The sequence below is a fragment of the Theropithecus gelada genome, chromosome 12 (assembly GCF_003255815.1).
Source record: "Theropithecus gelada isolate Dixy chromosome 12, Tgel_1.0, whole genome shotgun sequence".
NCBI lineage: Eukaryota > Metazoa > Chordata > Mammalia > Primates > Cercopithecidae > Theropithecus > Theropithecus gelada.
The window spans coordinates 109053547-109075883 of NC_037680.1; the positions used below are offsets into that span (position 1 = coordinate 109053547).

The 22337-nt window shown below is 56.0% G+C and overlaps 1 pseudogene; it reads left to right on the forward strand.

Moving 5' to 3' along the window:
- The first annotated feature begins 12571 nt into the window (after window positions 1–12571).
- LOC112635900 lies at window positions 12572–19862 on the forward strand (annotated as a pseudogene).
- Window positions 19863–22337: the final 2475 nt, after the last annotated feature.

Here is a 22337-nt window from a genome sequence, read left to right on the forward strand (position 1 = left end):
CACCTCCCAGGTTCAAGTGGTTCTCATGCTTCAACCTCCTAAGTAGATGGTACTATAGGTGCTCATCACCACCCCTGGCTAATTTTTTTTTTTTTTTGTATTTTTAGTAAAGAATGGGTTTTGCCATATTGGCCAGACTGGTCTCAAACTTCTGGCCTCAAGACAAAAACGTTAAAATTAAAATTAAAAATCAAATGCCTGGCCTCAAGTGATCCGCCCGCCTCGGCCTCCCAGAGTGCTGGGATTATAGGCGTGAGCCACCATGCACGTTCATCTTTAGTATTTGCAGCGTACGTCTTCCCCTGGGTTTGCGAGTCAGATAAGATTATATGTGTCTCTGCTAGATGCTTCAAGGTCATAAAACTTTATTTTATTTTTTATTTTTTATGAGACGGAGTCTCACTCTGTCACCCAGGCTGGAGTGCAGTGGTGTAATCTCAGCTCACTGCAACCTCCGCCTCCAGGGTTCGAGTGATTCTCCTGCCTCAGCCTCCTGAGTAGCTGGGATAACAGACATGTGCCACCACACCCTGCTAATTTTTGCATTTTTATTAGAGACTTGGTTTCACCATATTAGCCAGGCTGGTCTCGAACTCCTGACCTCAGGTGATCTGCCCACCTGGGCCTCCCAAAGTGTTCAGATTATAGGCGTGAGCCACCTTGCCTGGCTTAAGGTCATAAAACTTTAAACCCAAACTTTAAACCCAACCTAAAAACAGAGTGATCTTTGTGTAGTTCTTTGATAAATAAAACTAATTTAGTATTGCTGGTTTAATGTAAACAGCTCTGTCTTAGGAGTTACTGGCAAAATATCCATGTATTTAACTTTAAGCTTCTTAAGTAAACACCTGAGAGTCACAGGCTATGAAAATAGTGAACAAGAAAATACCTGGAAATGAGTACTAGCTTTGTGTAATATCTCAGTATTCATAATTAATGGAGGTATAATTGTTAAAAATATAAATTACGTAAATGTAAATAGGATGAATCTCTATAAATGACCTTTTCATAGAATTTGAAATCTTTTTTTTTTTTTTTGAGACAGAGTCTCCTGTGTCGCCCAGGCTGGAGTACAGTGGTGTGATCCTGGCTCACTGCAACCTGGCGCCTCCCAGGTTCAAGTGATTCTCATGCCTCAGCCTCTTGAGTAGCTGGGATTACAGGTGTGCGCCACCACACCCAGCTACTTTTTGTATTATTGGTAGAGACGGGGTTTCACCATGTTGGCCAGGCTGCTGTCGAACTCCGGGTCTCAAGCAGTCCTCCGCCTCAGCCTCCCAAAGTGCTGGGATTACAGGCGTGAGCCACTGTGCCTGGCCGGACTTCGAAATCTTAAAGTCATGTTATGCTACCTTAACTGACAGATACTCATTAAATATATTGGTCATTTCCAAGTAAGATAAAACACAAATACATAAATTGCTGAACATAAATATAAGTTTGTTTTTGGTTTCTTAAATTTTATGGAACTACCAAATTTATAGGGGTTAATACATATAAAAATTATGCGATGGGGAAACATGTTTCTAAAATTATAAATGGTTCCCATCTGTAAAATACTAATATGTGACAGTCATTTAAATGTTTTTTGCTTCCTAAGTTTTCACTAGAAATTAAGGTTGCTAAGAATTAAAAATTCTAATTTATCTATGCAATTCTGTAGACAAAGTGTACCAAAAAATAATATGTATGTTTGATGAGAAAAACTATTTAAAATGTGTAAAAACATGTTTTTGCTTTGAGTTTTTTATATACTTAAAAATTGTTTTAACTTTTTTTAAATTAAAAAAAAAAATAGAAATAGGATCCTGCCACGCTGCCCAGACTGGTCTCGAATTTCTAGGCTCAAGCGGCCACCTCCCAAAGTGTTGAGATTGAAGGTGTGAGCCACTGCACCTGGCGAACATGTGTTTTCATATATCCAAAATATGGATTTATGAAAGAAAGAAAAACAGGATAGAAAGGAACCCGTAAGTAGGAGAGAGATGTGAAGAAAGGTATGAAGATATATTTTTGATAAGTACGGTTAAAAGAAAAAAGAATAATTTGGAATGAGAAAGGATCTTGTATGGTAACATTTTGTGTCCTAAAGTAAAATAACTTGTTACCTAAGAAAGGGGAACTTTAGGTCAAAGCAGAGGCCTAAGCATGTCATAGAAGTGCTAAGTCGTGAAAGGTGTGTGCAGATTGTGCCACTGCACTCCAGCCTGGGCAACAAAGAGAGACTCTGTTTCCAAAAAAAAAAAAAAAAAGAGAGAGAAAGAAAAGCTTGAGGTATTTCTATTTTATCAACCAATTTAAAACCAGCTTGTTTATCAAAGATATAGTTAAATCACGTGAACTAAAAGGTATTTGGCTCATTACAATGTATATATGTATGTATATGTATAAAACAGAGCTGTTTTCAATAAACCAGCAATACTAAATTAGTTTTATTTATCAAAGAACTACAGGAACAAAGATCACTCTGTTTTTAGGTTGGGTTTATAGTTTTATGACCTTGAAACATCGAGCAGAGACACATATAATTCATCCTTCCCATCTTTTGGGGAAGGATGAATTTGTGAAAGAAATTTTTGTATGTGATCAGGTTGGCTAAAATTAGAAGGAAATTATTCACGAGTCTTTCTAAAGATTTAACTTTCATATTAAAACTACACTGATATTCTCATCTGAAAGCTCTAGGAGAAGTAAAAAACAAACAAAACAAACCTACACTGATTTAAAAACTAAAAATCTGGTCCCCTATGTTAGTACAACAAGATTTCCTTGAAATATAAATCTGCTTTTATTTTGACTTATTTATTTTTGAGATAGAGTCTCGCTCTGTCGCCTAGGCTGGAGTGCAGTGGCGCGATCTCAGCTCACTGCAACCTCCACCTCCCAGTTCCAGTGATTCTCCTGCCTCAGCCTCAGGTAGCTGGGATTACAGGCACGTGCCACCACACACAGCTAATTTTTGTGTTTTTGGTGGAGTTGCGGTTTCACCATGTTGGCCAGGCTGGTCTCGAACTCCTGACCTCAGCTGATCTGCCTGCCTCAGTCTCCCACAGTGCTGGGATTACAGGTGTGAGCCACCATGCCCGGCCTAAATCTGCTTTTGGTAAATCCACAAGAAGCATTAATTTTTAATTCTGTGTTTAACAGCCATCTAAACTGAAGCTTTAATTTTTTTTTTTTTTTCTGAGACAGGGTCTTGCTGTGTCATCCAGACAAGAGTGGATCCCTCTAAAATTCAGACACTATTCATGAGCATTCTTATGACAATATGGTTATTTGAAGTTTAAGAATTTGCTCTCTTTTTACGTAGGATACAATTGGAGACATTGACTATATTACGAAAGCTTTGATTGCAATATATTTGTGAATGTGCATAGAATGCCTAGCTTCCGGGGTTCCCAGCCTCACAGCGAACAAGTAAAAATCGTCACTTCCTGGCAGGCCCAGGAACCTTCAGACTGCAGAAAAAAACATCTGAAGTCTGTCTTTGTTTGGCTTCCTAGCCTCAAGGGGTTTTATAATCTGAGATTCCTTTTTTTTTTTTTTTTTTTTTAAAGACGCTGTCTTGCTCTGTCACCCAGACTGGAGTGCAATGCTACAGTCATGGTTCACTGAAGCCCTGACCTCCAGGGCTCCAGTGATCCTCCCATTTCGGCCTCTCTAGTAGCTGGGACTATAGGCACATGCTACCACGACCTACCGATTTGTTTTTTTTTTTTTTGTAGAGATGGGGTTTCGATGTGTTGCCCAGTCTGATCTCCAACTTCTGGACTCAAGTGATTCACTCACCGTGGCCTCCCAAAGTGCTGGGATTACAAGCATGAGCCTCCGCGCCCAGCCTGAGATTCCTGTTCAATCAATGTAGAGAGGAAAAGTTATGTGTATGAAGAAAAGCTTTACACCTGTTATTAGATTGCAGCCCTGTGCTTTATTTATGAGTTCTTTGATTTACCCGTAGAGAGGACTAGATCCTGAATTCTTCTAGCTTCCTCAAATCCAACTATCTTCCATGGAATTATTATTATTATTGTTATCATTATTATTTATTATTATTTGAGATGGAGTTTGCTCTATCGGCCAGGCCGGAGTGCAGTGGCATGATCTCAGCTCGCTGCAACATCTGCCTCCCAGGTTCAACCAATTCTCCTGCCTCAGCCTCCTGAGTAACTGGGACTAAGGTGTGCTCCACCATACCCAGCTAATTTTTGTATTTTTAGTAGAGATAGATTTCACTATGTCGGCCAGGCTGGTTTTTAACTCCTAACCTCAGGGGATTCACCCGCCTCGGCCTCCCAAAGCGCTGGGATTACAAGCGTGAGCCACTGTGCCCAGCCTTCTGTGGAATTCTTAAAAATGGGACCCGCCTTTGGGAGGCCAAGGTGGGCGGATCACCTGAGGTCAGGAGTTTGAGACCAGCCTGACCAACATGGTGAAAACCCATTTCTACTAAAAATACAAAAATTAGCCAGGCATGGAGGCAAGTGCCTATAATCCTAGCTACTTGGGAGGCTGAGACAGGAGAATCGCTTGAACACGGGAGGCAGGGGCTATAATGAGCCGAGATCGTGCCACTGCACTCCGGCCCGGGCAACAAAGAACGAAACACGGTCTCAAAAAAAAAAAAAAAAAAAAGGAGGACCCGCTTTGTTCCTAAAGAGAGGGACCCCCACAGGGCAGGGCTAGGAGACAGTGACGTGGACAGGGACTGCAGGATCAAGGCTCATGGAGTGTTTGGGGTCACTGGGACACCTGGGAACAGGGCCCCATGCAGGCCAGGGGAATCCCAGAGCAGAGAGTGAGTCCTCTCCACTCCGTCACCTGCTGAGTGACCCTGCTGGAGCCCTTCTTGTCTCTGGGCCTCAGTTTTCTCATCTGTAACATGGGAATAATAACAGGACCAACCAACCTCTCAGGGCGATTGCAGGGTTTGTATGAGGCGATACTATGAAAACCCCAAGTGGCAGCAAGTCTGGCACACAGCAGGTCAACCCGCTGCCCCCCATGCATACACACAAACAGACGCATACACATGCACACACACACAGATGCATACACATACACGTGCATGCACACATGCACACACACAGATGCATACACATGCACACACACACAGATGCATACACACACATGCAGGCACACATGCATACACAGATGCATACACACATGTGTATACACACACGTGCACAGAAAAAACACAGGGCTCACTCCCCAAGGGGACCTCACTGTGCGTCAGTTTGCCCATCTGTAAAGGGGGTGATTATAGCCCCTACTGCATGACGCTGCTGTGGGGCTCCGTGAGTCAGTACCTGGAGGATGCCTAGGACGGGGCCTGAACTTAACCTTCACAGCCCCATGGGGAACTGAGTGGAGAAGGTGAGCTTGGGTGTGGGGACCAGAGGGGGCAGTATGGAAACCCAGGGGTCTTAAAGGTCTAGGTGCCTGTCACCCATGAGGAAGCTCTAAGGGGTCCCTGAGGAACAGTGGCCCCAATCCAATCTCCTGCCCGGTAAGGGAGCAGGACTGAGGCCAGGAACAGGCCAGCAAGAGCCTGCTGGGGCCAAGGAGCCTTCAGTGTGACAGCCAAGGACCCACAGAGCGCCAGCCTGCTAAGGGACCCTGGGCCGCACTCAGGCCTGGGCAAGGGACTGACCTGGGGACTTCCTGAGGTTTCTCTGACTGTACAGAGCTCATCAGGGAAAACATGGGGGATGCCTGGATTCATTGCCCAGCTCCGAGCTCAGCATGAAAACTCCCTCTTGGAACAATCTCGAAAGAGGCTCACCTGAGGCCCAGTACCCAGGGGCCATGCTGTCACGTAGGCCAAGGCATCTGAGGGGCAGGGGCCTTCCCCATCCCACTGCTGCCATGGCCCGTGGCCCACTCTGCCCTGCCCTCCTGACCCGGGGACCCAGTGCATCTCTGTTGGGGCTGGGAGGAGCGTTAGCAAAGGAGAGGCCGCACAGGGCACCTTCAGTGGTGACGGGAAACCAAGAGCAGGAAAAGCAACCATGCTCTGCCCTGGGCGACTCAGACAGGAAAGGGCCTGAGCCTGAGGCAGCCAGGAGGAGGCAGCCTTACCAGGAAGGCTGTGGTGCAGGCCTCAGTGCTGCTTCTGCCCTCCTCATCCAACTGCAGCGGGACAGAGGCAGAGGCAAAGTAGGGGCCTGGAAACAAGGCTTCCAAGGTGGCAACTGTGTCCCAGCCCAGCCAGGCAGTGGCTGCAGAGCGCCATGCATGTTTGCCTGGGTATATGACCAGCCTCAGGCCCAGGACCAGGGAGCAGGGTGGGGGGAAGTCTCTGTCCCTGGGTGGTGGCCGGGCAGGTGGAGAGCCAGGTTCATATGGGTGACCCTGGGCTCTGCAGCTGCTGTGATCCTCGCAGAGGGGAGGAGGTGTCCTCGGCAGTCAGGAGCAGGATGATGGTAGTGACAAGGCCCTGCCATGGACTGAGCCTCCCAGCCTAGGAAACCTGCAGGCCTGTGATGTCTGACTCCAGAGGCCTTCTCCTCCGGGCTTTTCCATGCCTGTGAACTGGGCCCCATTCATTTCCCTGCGGTTTCATGGGAATGTCCAATGTATTCAGGAGGTTGCAGTGCAGCCAGGAGGAAAGGGGTCAGCAAGAGGCCCAAGCTGTGACTGGTGGGCCACCCAGCGGCCACGGCACCCTCTGCTGGAGGCTGGCAGCAGGGTGCACGGCCAGCTGTGGGTGGGGGTCCATCAGTCAAGCAGCTGTACTTCCTCCCCATCCCCCCCACACTGAAGTCAGGGGCTCTACCTGCGGCTCCCTCATGCCAGGCCTCCACTTTCCAGCTTCCAGGCCCCCAGCCCCACCTGGCCTGGCCCGGGACAGAGCTGCCACCAAGATCTTTTCCACTTTCTCTCCCCAGCAGCCTGCAATTCAGTGCCCCGCAGACCCCTGCCTCCTGGGCCCTGCGGTTTCCCCCACACTATATTCAATTTCCAGCTGCTGAGAACACAGCAGGTCCCATGTAAAGGTTGCCATCACCTGCACCCCATGGGCTGCCCAGCCATGGAGAAGGGGCCATGGTTGGGTGCACAGCTTCTGAGACAGGCCCAGCAGCTGCCTTCATGGCCTCGGCAGAGCCCAGGGCTCTGGAGCTTACAGGGAGCATATGCCCAAGTGTGGAAAATTTGGTCTGCAGAAGAAATGAGGCTGAAATTGGCTGGGAGCAATTCTTATCAAAGCCACGTTAACAGTTTTTCAGCAAGAGCTAATTGAACAAGCTCTGTGAGTGGCCTCATTCCATTAGCAGGGGCCTCCCACAGAGTGTGACAAGGGCCCTGAGGGCTGAGAGCAGAAGAGGCTGCTTCTGTCTCACATTTGCCTTTGGCCTTTGAAAATGGACACATTTTCAGCTTTGGGGACTGCCCCTGCCCCTCTGCCCTGGCTCCCACTCATTTCCAAAGCCACTCTCTGAGTGTCTTGTGTCTCAGCGCTTCAGCGGGTGCATGGATCTGAAAAAGGACACGCTTGGAGACACGGCCTCCTTATCAGGAAGGGTTGAGAGACCACGCTGCAGAGGAACCGAAAGTCTGAGGGCCAGGCCAGAGCAGGTTGGGTCAGGAAGCTGGGCCCTGCCTTAGCAACATGCCTGGGCCTGAGGAGAGACCCACGGCCGGCCCAGTCTCCCTCGACTCCTCTGGAGTCACGGTGTCCTCAGGGAGGGAACAGGAGGCAGCTGGGGTGTGGCCAGGCCAGAGCTGAGCTGATGGGACCTGAACCCCGCTTTTGTGGGGTGGCCGTGCTCTCTGCTTTCTCCTCTCTGCTGTGCCCAGTGGACTTGAAAAGATAGTTCCCCAGTGGGCTTGAAAAGGGCGCAGTCCTCGGGCCAGAGCTCGGGGGTCACCTGTCTGGACTCCAGCCTGTTTCCTCTGTGCTGGGGCTATCAGGGCAAGTGTCTGACCAGGGCCCACGGGGCGCTGGTCAAGGGGCCCAGGAATGTGGGGTCCAGCCCTCTGTGCCCCTGACTGGCTGTCTGATCTGGGCAAGGCCCTTCATCTCTTGGCCACTGTCACATGGCATGGGGAACACTCCTCAGTGCTGTGGCCTCCAGGATGCTATAAGGAAGTGGCATCCGACCACACCCACCCTTTCTGCAGGGACCATGGTCAGGACAGAGCTGTGGACACTGAGCAGGGGCTGGCCTCAGGGCCCACCCAGACAGGCCTCCTTGTCTATCCCAACACCACAGTGGGGCTTCCTCCTGGGAGCTGGCCAGCTGCCCTCCCCAGGATGGGACCTCAGGCTTCCATCCCGAGCTCTTCCCTCCTGCCCTGGGCCCTGCAGACTGCCCCATAAGCTGGCTGCTCTCCTGGGGTCTTTCCCTCTGTGAGCACCTCTGCAGATACATTCCAGCCTTTGGGATGCTTCAGACAGCAAGCAGGAAGCAGACAGACGCCCCGCATCTCCCCCAGGCCAACTCCAGCCCCATCAGCAGCAACCTGGCGGGGAACTGTCTACACCCGCCAGCCTCCCTCCCTCCGTCCTCTTGGGTTTCTGAACCAGCCTCTCCAGCTGCACCGCCACTGCGACTTACTCCTTCTGGTCAAATCCAAGGGCCCTGTGCAAGCCCCTGCTCTCCTCGGCAGCTCACACTGGGGACAACCCGCAGGCTCCTCCCAAGTCCCCAAGCTGCTTCTCGGCCACCTCCTGTTCCTACTGCCTCTGCCTGGGTGCTCACCACCTCCTGCCCCCCCGTGCCCAGTTGGGAAGGGGGTGCCCTTGTGGCCCCCCATCTCCAGCCTTGCTCTTTCTTTCTTTCTTTTTTTTTTTTTTTGAGACGAAGTCTCACGTCTCACTCTGCCACCCAGGCTGGAGTGCAGTGGCACAATCTTGGCTCACTGTAAGCTCTGCCTCCCAGGTTCAAACGATTCTCTTACCTCAGCCTCCTGAGTAGCTGGGATTACAAGTGCCCGCCACCATGCCTGGCTAATTTTTGTATTTTTGGTAGAGACAGGGTTTCACCATGTCGGCCAGGCTGGTCTCAATCTCCTGAGCTCAAGTGGTCTGCCCGCCTTGGCCCCCCAAAGTGCTGGGATTACCCTGCTCTTTTTTGCTTCCTAGGGCTGCTTCTTGGGAGCCTTGGGCTGCTCAGCTTTCATCCCAGCCATGCCCTGCCTCTGGCCCAGTCTCTGTCCCTCACTGTGTCCTGCTAAGGTCCCTGTGCAAAGTCCTTCCCTTGTTCCAACAGCCTTCCCCAGCTCCCAGAAAAGGTGCTGTTTGTAGAGTGTTGACAGGCACCAGGCTGTCCCTGCGCCCCTCCTGGCCCAGCCCTTCAGTCTCCCCTTGACACAGTCTGCCCTTGACTTCTTATTTTTCAAACTAACCTGATGCTTTTCTTTATTTGTTTGTTTTTTGAGAGGGAGTTTCGCTTTTGTTGCCCAGACTGGAGTGTAATAGCATGATCTCGGCTCACTGCAGCCTCCACCTCCCGGGTTCAAGCAATTCTCTCGCCTCAGCTTCCCAAGTAGCTGGGATGATAGGTGCCTATCACCACACCCAGCTAATTTTTGTATTTTTAATAGAGACAGGAGTTTCACCATGTTGTCCAGGCTGGTCTCAAACTCCTGACCTCAGGTGATCCACCCACCTTAGCCTCCCAAAGTGCTGGGATTATAGGTGTGAGCCAACGTCCAGCCTGTTTGTTTTTGTTTTGCCTCCGTGCCTTTGCTATATCACCCCTTTCCTATAAAACAGTCCTTTCTCGCTTACTATGTCTTGGAATTAGTCTTGCACTCAGGAATGCACCTCTGCTGTCAGGGCTCCAGAAAGTTAGGGTCAAGGCCTTCTGGTGCAGCAGTGCAGACTGTGGCCTGCGGGTGGGGGGACTGTGTATGGCCAGTCTTTTTTTTTTTTTTTTTTTTTTCACACCTTAGGCTTTGACCCACACACAAAGAGATGGAACAGCCTGGGCTGCAGGGGCCTGGAAAGCGACGAGCATGTGGGCAGCACTGCGTGGGGCAGTTGCAGGGGCTGCCTGTTCTCCTTCTCCTAGTGCTGCTCCAAGGGCACAGTCTGGTGACTGCAGCCACTTAGGGAAGCCTTAGGATGCAAAGGAGAATGAGGACACAAGGACACTAACAAAGCCCAGCTCTGCAGGAGGAGGCATGCTGCCCTGGGATGTCGCTGCCATCTTGTCTGAGCCCGAGGGTGGCACTCGGTCCACCTGTGGGGAGCAGGGAGGAGAGAGGACCCGGCCCTGGCTGCCTCTGGTCTGCCTGGGAACGAGCTCCCTCAGGCAGAGCTTGACAGTCGGTATCCAAGCATCATCATCAGAAGCACGTAGTCCAGAGCTGTGTGCCCAGCAGAACAGGGCACTGGGGCAGGGACCCAGCCTTCTCGGCTCCTGAATTGGAGCCTGGCATGCCCCATCTTAGAGTCCTTCAATCTGCGCAGATGCACTTGGCATCTACAGTGGGACCGGAGTCCGCGACACTGGGCATGGAAGGAAACGGCCCCTGTGATCAAAGAGGCCATCACAGACATGGCAGCTGAGTGCTGGGATGGGCTCTGAATGGGATGTCAAGAAGCAGGTGGCAGGAGATGGGTGAAGAGAGGGTGAAGGGGAGGGGAGCTGGATGCAGAACCTCATTCCCTGGAGGTAGGACTGTGTCCATGACAGGGGAGCCACAGAGGGCCTTTCCAAGAGAGGGATGTGACCAGCTTTGGTGTGAAGTCCACGGAGCAGAGCATGACTAGAAGTAGGGAGGCCACCTGGTAAAAGAGACGGAGGCTGGGACAAGAGTGGTGCCCTTGTCAGAGGGAGGCCAGGAGAAGCTTCTCTAAGTGTGGCTGCATGTTTAGCCCAATTCCTAGAGCTGGGGCAATCATGCCAGTCACAACATAGGACATGTTACAATGATGTCTTATTTTTTTCAAGGCCAGGCACTGGCACATTTCTTCCCTTATTTTACAGGGAAAGAAGTGGAGATTCTGAAAGCTTAACTAATTTATCTGGCAAGGCATGGTCTCTCATGCCTGTGATCCCAGCACTTTGGGAGGCTGAGGCAGAGGCAGGAGGATCACTTCAGCCCAAGAGCTGGAGACCGGCCTGGGCAACATAGTGAGACCCCCTCTCTATAAACAAAATTTAGCCGGGCAAGATGGTACACGCCTGTGGTCCCAGCTACTTGGATGCTGAGATGGGAAGATCAGAATCACTTGGGCCACCGGGGGGTTGAGGCTACAGTGACCCGAGATCATGCCACTGCACTCCAACCTGGGTAACAGAGCGAGACCTTGTCTCAAACTTAAAGGAAAAAAAAAGTTTGAAATCATGCAGCAAGAGAGTGACAGGGCTGGCATTCCAGCATCGTCCTTCAAAATGTGACAGACACAGGTCCCACCTGAGCCAGCAGGAATGCGGCACCCAGTGCTGCCTCTGCACAGGCCTGATGCTCGCCGGCACCTGAAAGGCAGAGGAGACCCTATGATAAACGCATGAAGAGCGCATGTTTCATGGGATTGATGTTGATGCTGGCGTTCCCTGCAAGCCACTGAGGAGAAGCCCCTCTCCCAATGGCAGGGCCACGAGAGGTGAAGGACCCCCCTCCACCATCCCTAGACAGGTCTTTCCTGGCCACAGATGCCCCAGGTCCCTGAATGTCAAAACCGAACCCCAACCCTCCAGCTGAGCAGAGAAACATTCAGATCCGGTTCCTTGGTGGTCAGGGAAGGCAGGCTTCCTCTGAAGCACAGATGGCTTCACCCTTTTCTCATGAGCCCTGCCAGGGCGAGAGCAGCCTTTCCCAGGATCATCCTTTAAGATGCGACAGAAACAGGTCCCACCTGAGCCAGCAGGAATGCGGCACCCAGTGGCTGCCTCTGCACAGTCCTGGTGCTCGCCGGCACCTTCAGGGCTAAGGACACCCTGTCGTAAATGCATGAAGAGTCCTGTGTTTCATATATTGATGATGTTGGTTTTTCTTTAGAGGAACATTTGTGCGCTGTGGGAACCTGTGTGTCTACCAGTGTCACCCTTGCTGTGGGGAGTGTGTACTGTGTGTGGGGGCTGGTGACCTTTCCCTGCTGTCTGCCACAGCATGTGAGGGGCTCGCCAAGCCTCATCCCTGCCCTCCCTTTCCCCGTCCCCTCCTGCCCCAGGGAGGCCCAGACCCAGGGAGGAGGGGTGCTGGGAGTGAGTGACGAGGAGCTGGGGTCCTGGCCCTGCAGCCGCTGTCACAGCACAGCCCACCCCAGACCTCCAGAGTCATGGGACTCTGGTGGCACAAGCTCCAGAAGCTTGGCCGATGCCAGGTCTGGGACCGAGGCCCCGTCTCCAAGGCCTTGGCTTGCTGTTCTGGAAGGTGATGCTGGCTGGCAGCCATTCCCAGCCCCTCGGAGAGCAGTTGTCAGGCAGTCCCTGAGCTCCAGTGCCCCATCCCCAGCAGGCCCAGTGATCTCATGCCTGTGCCCCTGGCGCTGGGAGGAGCGGGGTGACATTAGGGCTGGTGCCCACATCAGGGGAGCAAGGTCTGAGGCCGGGGCAGGGGACAGGGTGCCCTCCCATCCAGCAGCCCCAGTGCCCTCCCCGCCCCCTTCAGGGCTCCCATGGCCCAGAGTGTGGAGCGGCGCGGCCTGACCAGCCAGGACACCTTGGGGCGTTTAGGAGGTTTGGCTGTCCAGGCTGTGCACCTAGCACTGCTCCCCAGGAGAGGGAGGGAGGAGGTCGGGGGAGAGGGCCTTGCTGACCGGGTCGCTGTCACAGCCTCCATCTCTGGCCCTGGGTTCTTGCAGGAGCGCCTGGGCTCTAAGCTGAAGCTGTCCCATCCCAGGACCTGAAGAGGAGGAGGAGGAGGAGGAGGAGGAGGAGGAGGAGGAGGAGGAGGAGGAGGAGGAGGAGGAGGAGGAGGAGGCTGGGCGCCACCTGCTGGCCTATCAGGGAATTGACAGGGCAGGGGACTGGAGCCTGGGGTCCATGTGCTGGCCCCAGATGAGAGCCCGACTCCCACCTACCCTACCCCACCCACCCTGCACTGTTCAGCTCAGTTCTCCCACCTGTGGTGCGGGGCCCCGTTTGCGATGGTGAATCCTGAACTTGGTACAACTCTGGCTGCTGGCAGTTGGGCTTGGCTTTCACCTTCCTGTCCCCAAACTCCACTGGGGACCTCCCTTCCAGCCACCCCAGGGCGTCACCACCACAGCCAGGGGTCAGCCCCGCCTTCATTCACTCCTGCTCAGAGCCCACCCGTTCTCTCCGCCCCCATCTGCTACCTGCAGCATCAGAAGGACATGAGGGCAGCAAACAGCCCCTGCAGCTGTCCACAAGCATCATGGCCAAGGCTGCGCCTGGGAAGTGCACTCTCTGTGGTGCCAGCTCCCTCCTCAGTGCCCTTGATCTTTGTCTGGGTCCCTGCTTGATGTGGCCCAACTGGCTGTGCCAGAGCTCCACAGGCGCTGTCCCGACTCCCAGCCCCTCAGAGGGAGGGAGAGGCTGAGACCGAACGGGAAGCAGAGACTTAGCCACACCAGGGGCCCTGGCACGGTGGGCCTCTCCTCCAAAGCCTCACCAGGCTTCACATTCAAGGTCACCAAGAGTGCACTTGTCCACTGTTGAGGGCAGGGGTGACTCCTGGGACTGTGCTGGGGTCCAGGGAGGACAGGTAGCAGAGTTGCCAGGGAAGCAGCTTGCCTGAGGTCTGTGGTCATGGCAGAGGCTTCCACAGCAGCCCCACCCTCTCCCTGTCCCCTCCCTCTCCCTGTCCCCTCCCTCCTGTCCTTGTCCTCGTGTTTACTGAAGACCATGAGAAGGGACGTGGAGAGCCCCTGCAGGAACTAAGAGCAGGAGCCTGGCTCAGCCCCAGGGGCCCGCAGACATTCAGTTCCTAAACCCATAGGGTGGGGCATGGGCATAGGGGAGAAACCAGGGCTGCCCTGCACAGCCCTGCTCCTTCACCCTGCCTGCCTAGTGGCCTCCTTAGCCTGCAGCCTCAGTGCAACCCGCTATGGGGTCATGCTGCCCCCTGCTGGCCACACTGCAAAATGCAACCCAGGGTCGACCTGGAGGCTACAGGCGTCCCTCTTCCCCCAGGCCTGCAGCTGGGCTGAAGGGAAAAGGGGGCACCAGGGAACAACCTGGGTGCTCCTGCCCAGGAGGATTGTCCGGCTGCATGGGGAGAAAGTCCAGAACCGTGCCTGGCACATGGTAGTCCTTGTGGAATGAGTGAACGAATGAATGTATGAACTATGCATTTGAGGCTTTTTGCTGATGATGACCCAACCAAGAGAGATCACATAAGCCATTTTTCCAGCAGGAACTGGGACTCCTCTTGGGTTGACAAGATGTAAGTACAAAATCTAAATAAGATTCCGATGGCACTACACAGTGACACAGGTGACCCTAGCTATAAACGCCCATGGAAGGGAATTCTGTCTGACATTCAGGGAAGACTTGGAGCAGGGTAAGGGGACGAGATTGATGGCAGGAGTGAGACTTATAGGGCATGGGTGGGAGACCCCTGGCTGGGTATGCTGGGGGAAGAGGGGCAACTGGAAAGCAGCACCTGTATCTCGAGGGACTTGGCCTGCTCAGTCCTTCCATCGGGAGCCACGTCCATTCATAGTGACTGTTGAGTCTAACGACACTCACGTACAGTGAAGCCAGAGCAGCAGCCCCTGAAAGGGTGACTCCGGGGTCTCACCCCGTCCTGACTCCTGCCTCATCCCCTGGTGAGGGCTTCCCTCCTGCTGCCTCGGACTCTGCTGTCCACCCTCAGAGACCCTGTCGGGAGGCTTCCCTCCAACAAGGAACCATCCCCAGGGAGAAGGGAGCCCAACACTCCTGGTCCTGCGGGATCCTCAGTCCACTCACCACTGCAGCATGCCCCAGGGAGTCCTCGAACTAGGGCCTGGGCCAGGGCCCCCTGGGTTCCCATGGCCTGGGTGGGCACAGTGCCCTCTTACAGCCAGGGCTGCCCAAGGGTTCCAGGTGTCCTATCATTCAGCAGAGATCTTTCCTCGGTGCCTTCTCTGGATTGGGTGGGCTGCTGAGCTCTGGGGCTGCAACAGTGAATTAGGCAGGGGCTGTCCCTGCTCTCCAGGGTCTAGTGGAGGAGCCAGCACGGAGCTAATCAGTCAGAGGAGAAGGTGGTGTAGACCCACTGGTGCAGGGGAGACCATGGGAGTGCTGGGCAAGACAGGGACTTGGCGGAACACATGAGATGAGGCAGCTGGGAGGTCGTCTTTAAGCTGAGACCTGAAGGGTGATAGAGAGCCAGGCAGGCTGCAGCGTGGGAAAGCCTGAGCAGCTGTCCCCCAACCCCAGCGGTCCCTCCCATCCCACCCACCCTCTGCAGGCTCATGGAGGAGTTCATGCTCTTGGCCAACATGGCAGTGGCCCTCAAGATCCACCGCGCCTTCCCCGAGCAGGCCCTGCTGCGCCGGCACCCCCCACCCCAGACAAGGATGCTCAATGACCTGGTGGAATTCTGCGACCAGATGGGGCTGCCCGTGGACTTCAGCTCCGCAGGAGCCCTCAATGTGAGTGGTGGGCAGTGTTCAGGGGAGGCTCTGCTTGGGGGAAAGAAGAGAAAGACCTGGAAGGTGGGGGGTCCAAGGGCCTCTGCTTCCCCCCAGAGTCCCTCCCCTTCAGCCAGGTCTCTCCTATAGAGGAGGAAGGAGGCCCTGGGAGGAAGGGCCCCTCTGAGTCACAGGGGCCCTGACAATGGGACCTGTCCCCTCACCAGGACTGTGCCAAGCGGGGACCCTGGAGGCCTAGCAGAGGGCAGGGGTCCTGTGGCCAGAAAGGGCTGGTCTTGGGCCCAGAGGCTTTCAGAGTGTGGGGGCTGGAATTGTAGGAATCCCGGGAATGTTCCTGGTGGGTACTTTCAGGTGCTTCGTGCCCGGGGCGAAGCTAAGAAACCCAGGGCCTTGGCTCTGGTCCTGGAGGAGGGAGACATCTCACCCAGGCCCGACCCTGGGAGGGGAAGGCAGGTGCACTAGGCCCGAGAGCTGGAGCCCAGTGAGTCCAGGCCAGTCAGCAAGACATGGAAGGGACTAACCTCAGGCCAGTGTGGGCCACAGGCTGTGGGCAGCTGCCCCCTCTCCCCACCCATCCCCTCTGAGCAGGGCTGAGCCCCCAGGCAGCTCCTCCCCCTGAGAGCTGGGCATGAGGTACTTAGCAGATGACAGGGCCCCGAGTCTCTCCCCGAGCTGGACCACATGTCACACAGGTTTCTGGGATTTGCTTCTAGAAAAGCCTGACCCAAACATTTGGAGATGACAAGTACTCACTGGCCCGGAAGGAGGTGCTCACCAACATGTGCTCCCGGCCCATGCAGGTAAGGAGGGCCCAGCCCCGGCCCATGCAGGTAAGGAGGGTCCAGCCCTGCCCCATGCAGGTAAGGAGGGTCCAGCCCCGTCCTCGCCGGCTCCCGGGAGCACACTGGCCCCAGACCTGTGACCTCCACGTGCAAACACAGCCCACCAGTGTTCCTGTCCTGCTCTGGACATGGCTGGGTGGACGGGGCTGCTCCTCCTCTGCTGGAGGGTGGGAGAGGAGGCCGACCCCAGGCAGCACCTAGAAGGGGGCACCCTGAGCCTCTTGAGTTTGAACCGCTGCCTCCTGCTCAGACTTGCTCAAGGACAACATGCCTTAGAGCTGAGGGGCTACCGAGACCTCCTGTCAGGCTGGGGTCCTGGAGGAGAGACAGGGTCCCGTGTGGCTTCCTGTCCCGGGGAACATTCCACAGCTTCCACCCCTGCATGTGGAGTCCAGAACCAGCTGTTGGCCTCTGGCCAGTGTGGGAAAGAAGCAGACTTGGCCGTGGGCCTAGGCCTGGGCCTGCAGGGAGGTGGCAGCCTGTGGGGTGGACAGCTGGGCTTGCTCTGGGACGCCTGTCACAGCCCCCAAGGCTGAGCTTCACCCGTGCAGGGCCTGAGCATCCTGGGACCAGGACCCCAGAGGACCCTCAGGCCAGCGGGAGCAGTGGGTGCTGATGAGTCAGCTCTGGGTCCCAGCCCAGCCCAGGGGCAGGGACAGGCTGTATTTCAGGAGCTTGGTCACACAGCAGATTCAGTCTGTTCTCAAGAACTGGATGGCTTCAGCTGACCCCAGTGGATTTATTTTCTGACACTTCAAGCTCTGCTGGGTTTGAAGCCATCAGGATCTGCTTGGGCCTGGCCGCCCTGACCTGCCCCCTGTCACAAGTGTCTGCCCAGCCAAGCACCTACGGCACCCACAGCTGAGAGGGGCTGGGCCGTGCCTGCGGGGCTGTCTGTGTTCTACACGCCAGTGGGTCTAGGCCTGGCAGAGATGGCACAGCAGCCTCTGAGTCCCAGAACTGCCTCTGGCTCTGCCCTGCTAGGGCCCCTCCCATGCCCCTGCCTCTAATGCCATCACCTTCAAGGAGGTACAAGCCAAGCTGGAGTTCCAGGGATCAGAGCCGCTCCGGAGTCAGCCAGAGCCTGAAAAGGCTGCATTCTCCTGGCTCGCCTGCCAGGGAGCTCGGAGGCGCCCTTGCCTGGGAATCTGATGGCAGCGAGTCACCAGAAGGTCTGCAGTGCTCCTGTTCCTCGGCCCCGGGAACTGCGGTGGGGACAGGGCAGGGCAGCAGCAGAGGGCACAGAAAGGTGTGAGGGGGCATGCAGTCCCCAGTGAGCTTCTGCATCAGGACTCCAGGGCTGTCCCAGGGACGGCTGGGCCTGTGGGAAAGCCATGGTCCCCACCCCCCGTCCCACCCCACCCTGAGCCACCTCCACCAGCCAGGAGGGGCCAGGGCCCTTCTTCAACGTCACCCAGGTCATCTGGGGAACTGGGCCACCGCTGAGAACAAAGCCCAGATGTGTCTGGGAGTGGAGGCTGTGCCCACCTCCCCCGGAGACTTGCCCCGAACTTAACCCAGGGCCCAGCAGGGGCTGGAAGGGAAGTGGAGTTAGGGAGCCGAGCAGGTCACCACCAGCTGCGCCCTGGATTCCAGGGCCCATGTGCACAGAGTAATGGGAGCTGGCTGTCTGGCCAAGGGCACAGGAGGGTGAGTGTGTACAGCAGCCAGGGAGCAAGGGAACCAGCGAGACACACCGGAGTGACCTTGGACCTCTGCAAGGAACCCGTTCACTCGCTCCCAGGCAGCAGCACTGGCCTTGACACCCAGCCCTGAAAACTGGGGGACTGCAGGGCAAGCAGCTTCAGTGACTGTGGCCCCAGCTGGGCCGGGCTGTGTGCTGGTCCTAGAGACTCTGGGTATCTCCCCGTCCCAGCCCTGCCTCCTGCCCAACACAAGGGCCTCTGGAACTCCGCCCTCTGTGTCTCAGCCCCTGGGAGGATCAGATGGTTGGAGATGAGAAGGGCTGAGGCTGGCAGGCCGGAAACTGCCTCCCTTGGCGGCTGTGGGGTGGAGTACTGGGGGGCACAGAGGTGCTGGGGTGAAGCGTGGCTTCAGCTGGGCGGGTTCAGTGCCAGAGGGGATGAGGACAGCCCTGATCAAAGGTGGGCCTAAGTCTGAGAGAAAGCGCCCAGGAGCCTGAGGTCTGTGTTGCACGGGGCAGGGAATGGCATCCTGGGCTTTCTCGCCTGCCTCCCACTCTGGCCAGATGGAGCAATGGACTTGGCCTCCTTGAACAAAGACCCACAGCCACCTGAGCTTCTGCTTGTGTCTCCAGCAGACACTGTCTGCAGCCCCTGGTCATATGTGGCTACAGGCTTCTCCCTCCTCCTTCCTGGGCCAGAGTAGCAGCCCCAGCCCCATGCTGGGGAGGAGTAGACCAGAGACCGTTCCCTCCTGGAGGTGCCCAGCAGTGACTCAGCAGCGACGGGACATGTCTGGGCCATTCTCAGTGCTGCCCCTCGAGGGCATTTGGGAGGCCCAGGCAGGCCAGATTTGTCTCCTGGAGAGAGGTATGGGCACCACTGGGCTCTGCCCAGCCTCCTGGCCTCCCCTTGGGTCCCCTTATGCAGAAAGGGGCACTGGTCCTGGCACTGGTCCTCCCTGGCTTTGCTCAGCAGGCAACAGTCCATCAGGTCTGTGCACACCAAGGCTGCCAACGACGAGGCTGTGGGTGACACGGGCCCTCCGGGACTGGCCGGGAAGCTCTGGGCTGGCCAGGCTCTGACTCGCCCCGCAGATGGCACTGTACTTCTGCTCGGGGCTGCTGCGGGACCCGGCATAGTTCTGGCACTATGCGCTCATCATGCCTCTGTACACACACTTCACCCACAGTGGGTGCTGAATGGCCCAAGACCATTCAGGAGTGACAGTGGAGGTCCAAAGGTCGGGCGACCCAAGCGAAGGGGAACCTGGCCTGAGAACTCTCCTTATGGACCAGTGCTGTGGAAGCTGCATGGGGCCCACAGCCAGCCCTGGACACAGCTGAGAGGAGGACACTGACCTCAGAGGGCTGCTTTCTGCTGCCCTGGGAGCTGGGTGCTAGGGTCCTAATCTGTCACCTGGGGCGGAGCACCATGCAGCCCATCCCCCAGCCATTGCCCTTCCCCACTCCCCACCCCCCAACCTCATGCCCCATACAGCACCGCCCACCACCCCACCCCCTCTTCCCAGGCTATAGGGAGCAACTAGACATGGCACCCGATACCCTGCAGAAGCAGGTGGACCACTGCAACGACCGCCACATGGCATCCAAGCGCGTTCAGGAGCTCAGCACCGGTCTCTTCTTTGCTGTTCTGGTCAAGGTGAGCCCTCCAGCCTGGTGCCCCTCACCTCCCTCTGGCTCCCGACCCTCCTGAGCACCTACTCACCAGGAGGCCTCAAGAAGCCCAGGGCAGTGCCAGGAGGTGCCATGGCTGCAGCACTGTCCTTGCAGAAGAGTGGCCCCCTGGAGTCAGAAGCCATGGTGATGGGTGTCCTGAACCAAGCCTTTGACGTGCTGGTGCTGCGCTACGGCGTGCAGAAGCGCATCTACTGCAACGTGAGTGCCCTGGGAGAGCCCGTGGGCGGCCAGGGCAGCCCAAGCCATCCCACACTGGAGGGGTACAGGCTGTGATGGGTCACACTCCACCCCTCGCTTCCCCAGCCCTAGCACAAAGCCCACCTGATGGGCCTTGCAGAGACGCCCAGCTCTCCCACCTGGGATGGTGGCTTCAGGCCCAGGGTCAGGCCTGGCCCCCTTCCTCAAGGACCCAGGAACCAGAGATCAGGCCCCTCCATGGCCAGTACAGCTTGGCAGGGTGTGCAGGCTTTGGGGACCGTGTTTATAGGAATGTGAAGGAATGAGAGGCCAGAGAATGGTCCTTGGCCTCTCTGGAAACTGTCCCCTGAAGACAAGAAAGAGAGCTGTCCCTGGCTTGGCTCCTGCCCTGAGTGACTGTTGATTCACAGTTCTCTCCAAGGGGACGTGGGCCTGTCCTAACGCCGCCTTAGGGGCTTGGCTCCAGCTGGCCCTGGGGTCTGCAGGTCACCACCTGGGCCCTGTGTCTGGCTTTGAATTTCCTAACATCCAGAGTGCCCTGGGAGTACAGTGTCCAGCCCGTTGTGTGCAGTAAACGTGGTGTTCCTAACCTGGAGCTGGGCAGAAGAGGAAGGACAGAGTCCCCCTGCGGACCCTCGGGACTCTGTGTCCTGAAGTTCAAGCCTAGGTCATCTTGCAGTGGGCCCAGCCCTACCTGCACTGACAGATGGCACCAGCAGGGGGCGCAGTGCTCTGCCGCCACAGTTCTCTGTCCCAACCTCAGTGCAGTCAGCCCTGGACGCCCCGACCACTTGCCCACAATAGCACACAGAGCCACGGGCCTTCCCAGTCCCCACCCCTGGCCCTTAGTCACTCTCACCTGCTGCCTCAGCCACAGGTGGCCTGGCAGGGCCTCCCTGAAACTCCCTCCAGCCAGCCAGGGCCCAGGACCAAGGGCGGAGGGCTGCCTCCAAGCAGTGAAGCCCTCCAGGGTAGGAGGGCAGGCGGCCCCCTCTGTGTCCCATTCCCCTTAGTCCTGGCGAGCCCTCCCCTGCCTCCTGCGGTGCCCCCTGCCCTCATCTATGCCCCCTGGGCTCCCCCAGCACTGCAGCCTCCCGGGTGGGGTTTCAGGACCCCCAGGCCCTCCCAGCTCACCCAGACCCTTCCTGAGGGTCCTGCTTTCTGGCACCACCTTCCCTTCCTTGGGGACAACCACAGTGGAGAGAGGTGGGGCTCTACCTGTCGCACTAGTGCAGGGGTGCTGACCTTTTGGGGTCCTCTAGAGAACTTGATGAAAGCTATGAGTTTACACCTAAGAAATTGTCGGGCACCGTTTTTCACCAACAACGTGCCCTGAAGGTGGACCCAGGCCCCCAGGTTGCATTTTGTAAGCCTTGGGAGCTCTCAGGATGCCTCTGACTCCCTCAGCTCTGCACTGACCCGAGGCATTCATCCTGGAGCAGGCCCTTGTTACAGACAGGCGAGCAGAGGCTTCCAGAGGCCAAGGGAGGGTCCTGGGGGTCCTGCTGCAGGGCCGGAAGCAAAGCTGCACCTCGACATCAGTCCTTTTCATCTTTGTCCCCTCACGGCTGGGTTCTGCACAGGTCATCACCATCATCAGCCTGGTAGAGGTGGTCCTGTGGGCGGCCATGACCCTCAAGTATAGTGCTGTCCTGAAGCAGCCGAGCAACCAGGGCCACCTGGGCCCCGAGGAAGAGGAGGAGGAGGAGGAGGTCGAGTGTGAAAAGGAACCTGAGGGCCGAGCTTGGTCAACCCTCCTGCCCCACCCCACTAGCTTTAGGAACAGGACCTGTTGACACCAAGGGGGATTTTTAATTTGGATTTTAACAACGCAAGGGTTTGCTTTTGGTTTTAGTTTTGCGTTTTATTTAATGTTTGCAGCTCAGTTTTCAAACAAACTGCAGGGAAGAGGATGGCGCTGGAAGAAAGGCTGAGACCTGGCCAGCAATGAGACTGGCTCGCCTTCTGCCCGGGCCCCACTGCCTCCTCCAGGCCAGGGAATGGGGCCTTTTCTGCAAATCCATGTCAGGGAATAAAATCAAGTGTGGAGTGCCATCTGGTGTTTGGGGCGCCCCTGGGAAGCCTGGGCAGTGGAATGCCCCTTGCACCCAGGGCAAGGGACCCAGCTCAGGCTCCACCCCTCACTGTTGAGCCGATGTCACCGCCCGGAACCTTCCTGTCAGTTCCAGCACGATTCAGAGTCGGCTACGTGGCAGATTGATGCTGGAGTCTCATTCTGCCTGATTAAAACTGTAATTAGTATGCAGGACTGAGAGCGCCCCCGTCACCCTGACGCATGTGACTGTGTCCAACCCTGCCCCCGCTTCCTCCTGCACCAGCTCTGCAGGGCCTGGTGGGGGTCATGGGTCCTGCAACACCGTCTCCCCGCAGTTCCTTGGCCAACACTCTGAATGGCCCTGTCTATACCCTGGGTCTGAGTCAGTGCCCTGGCAGC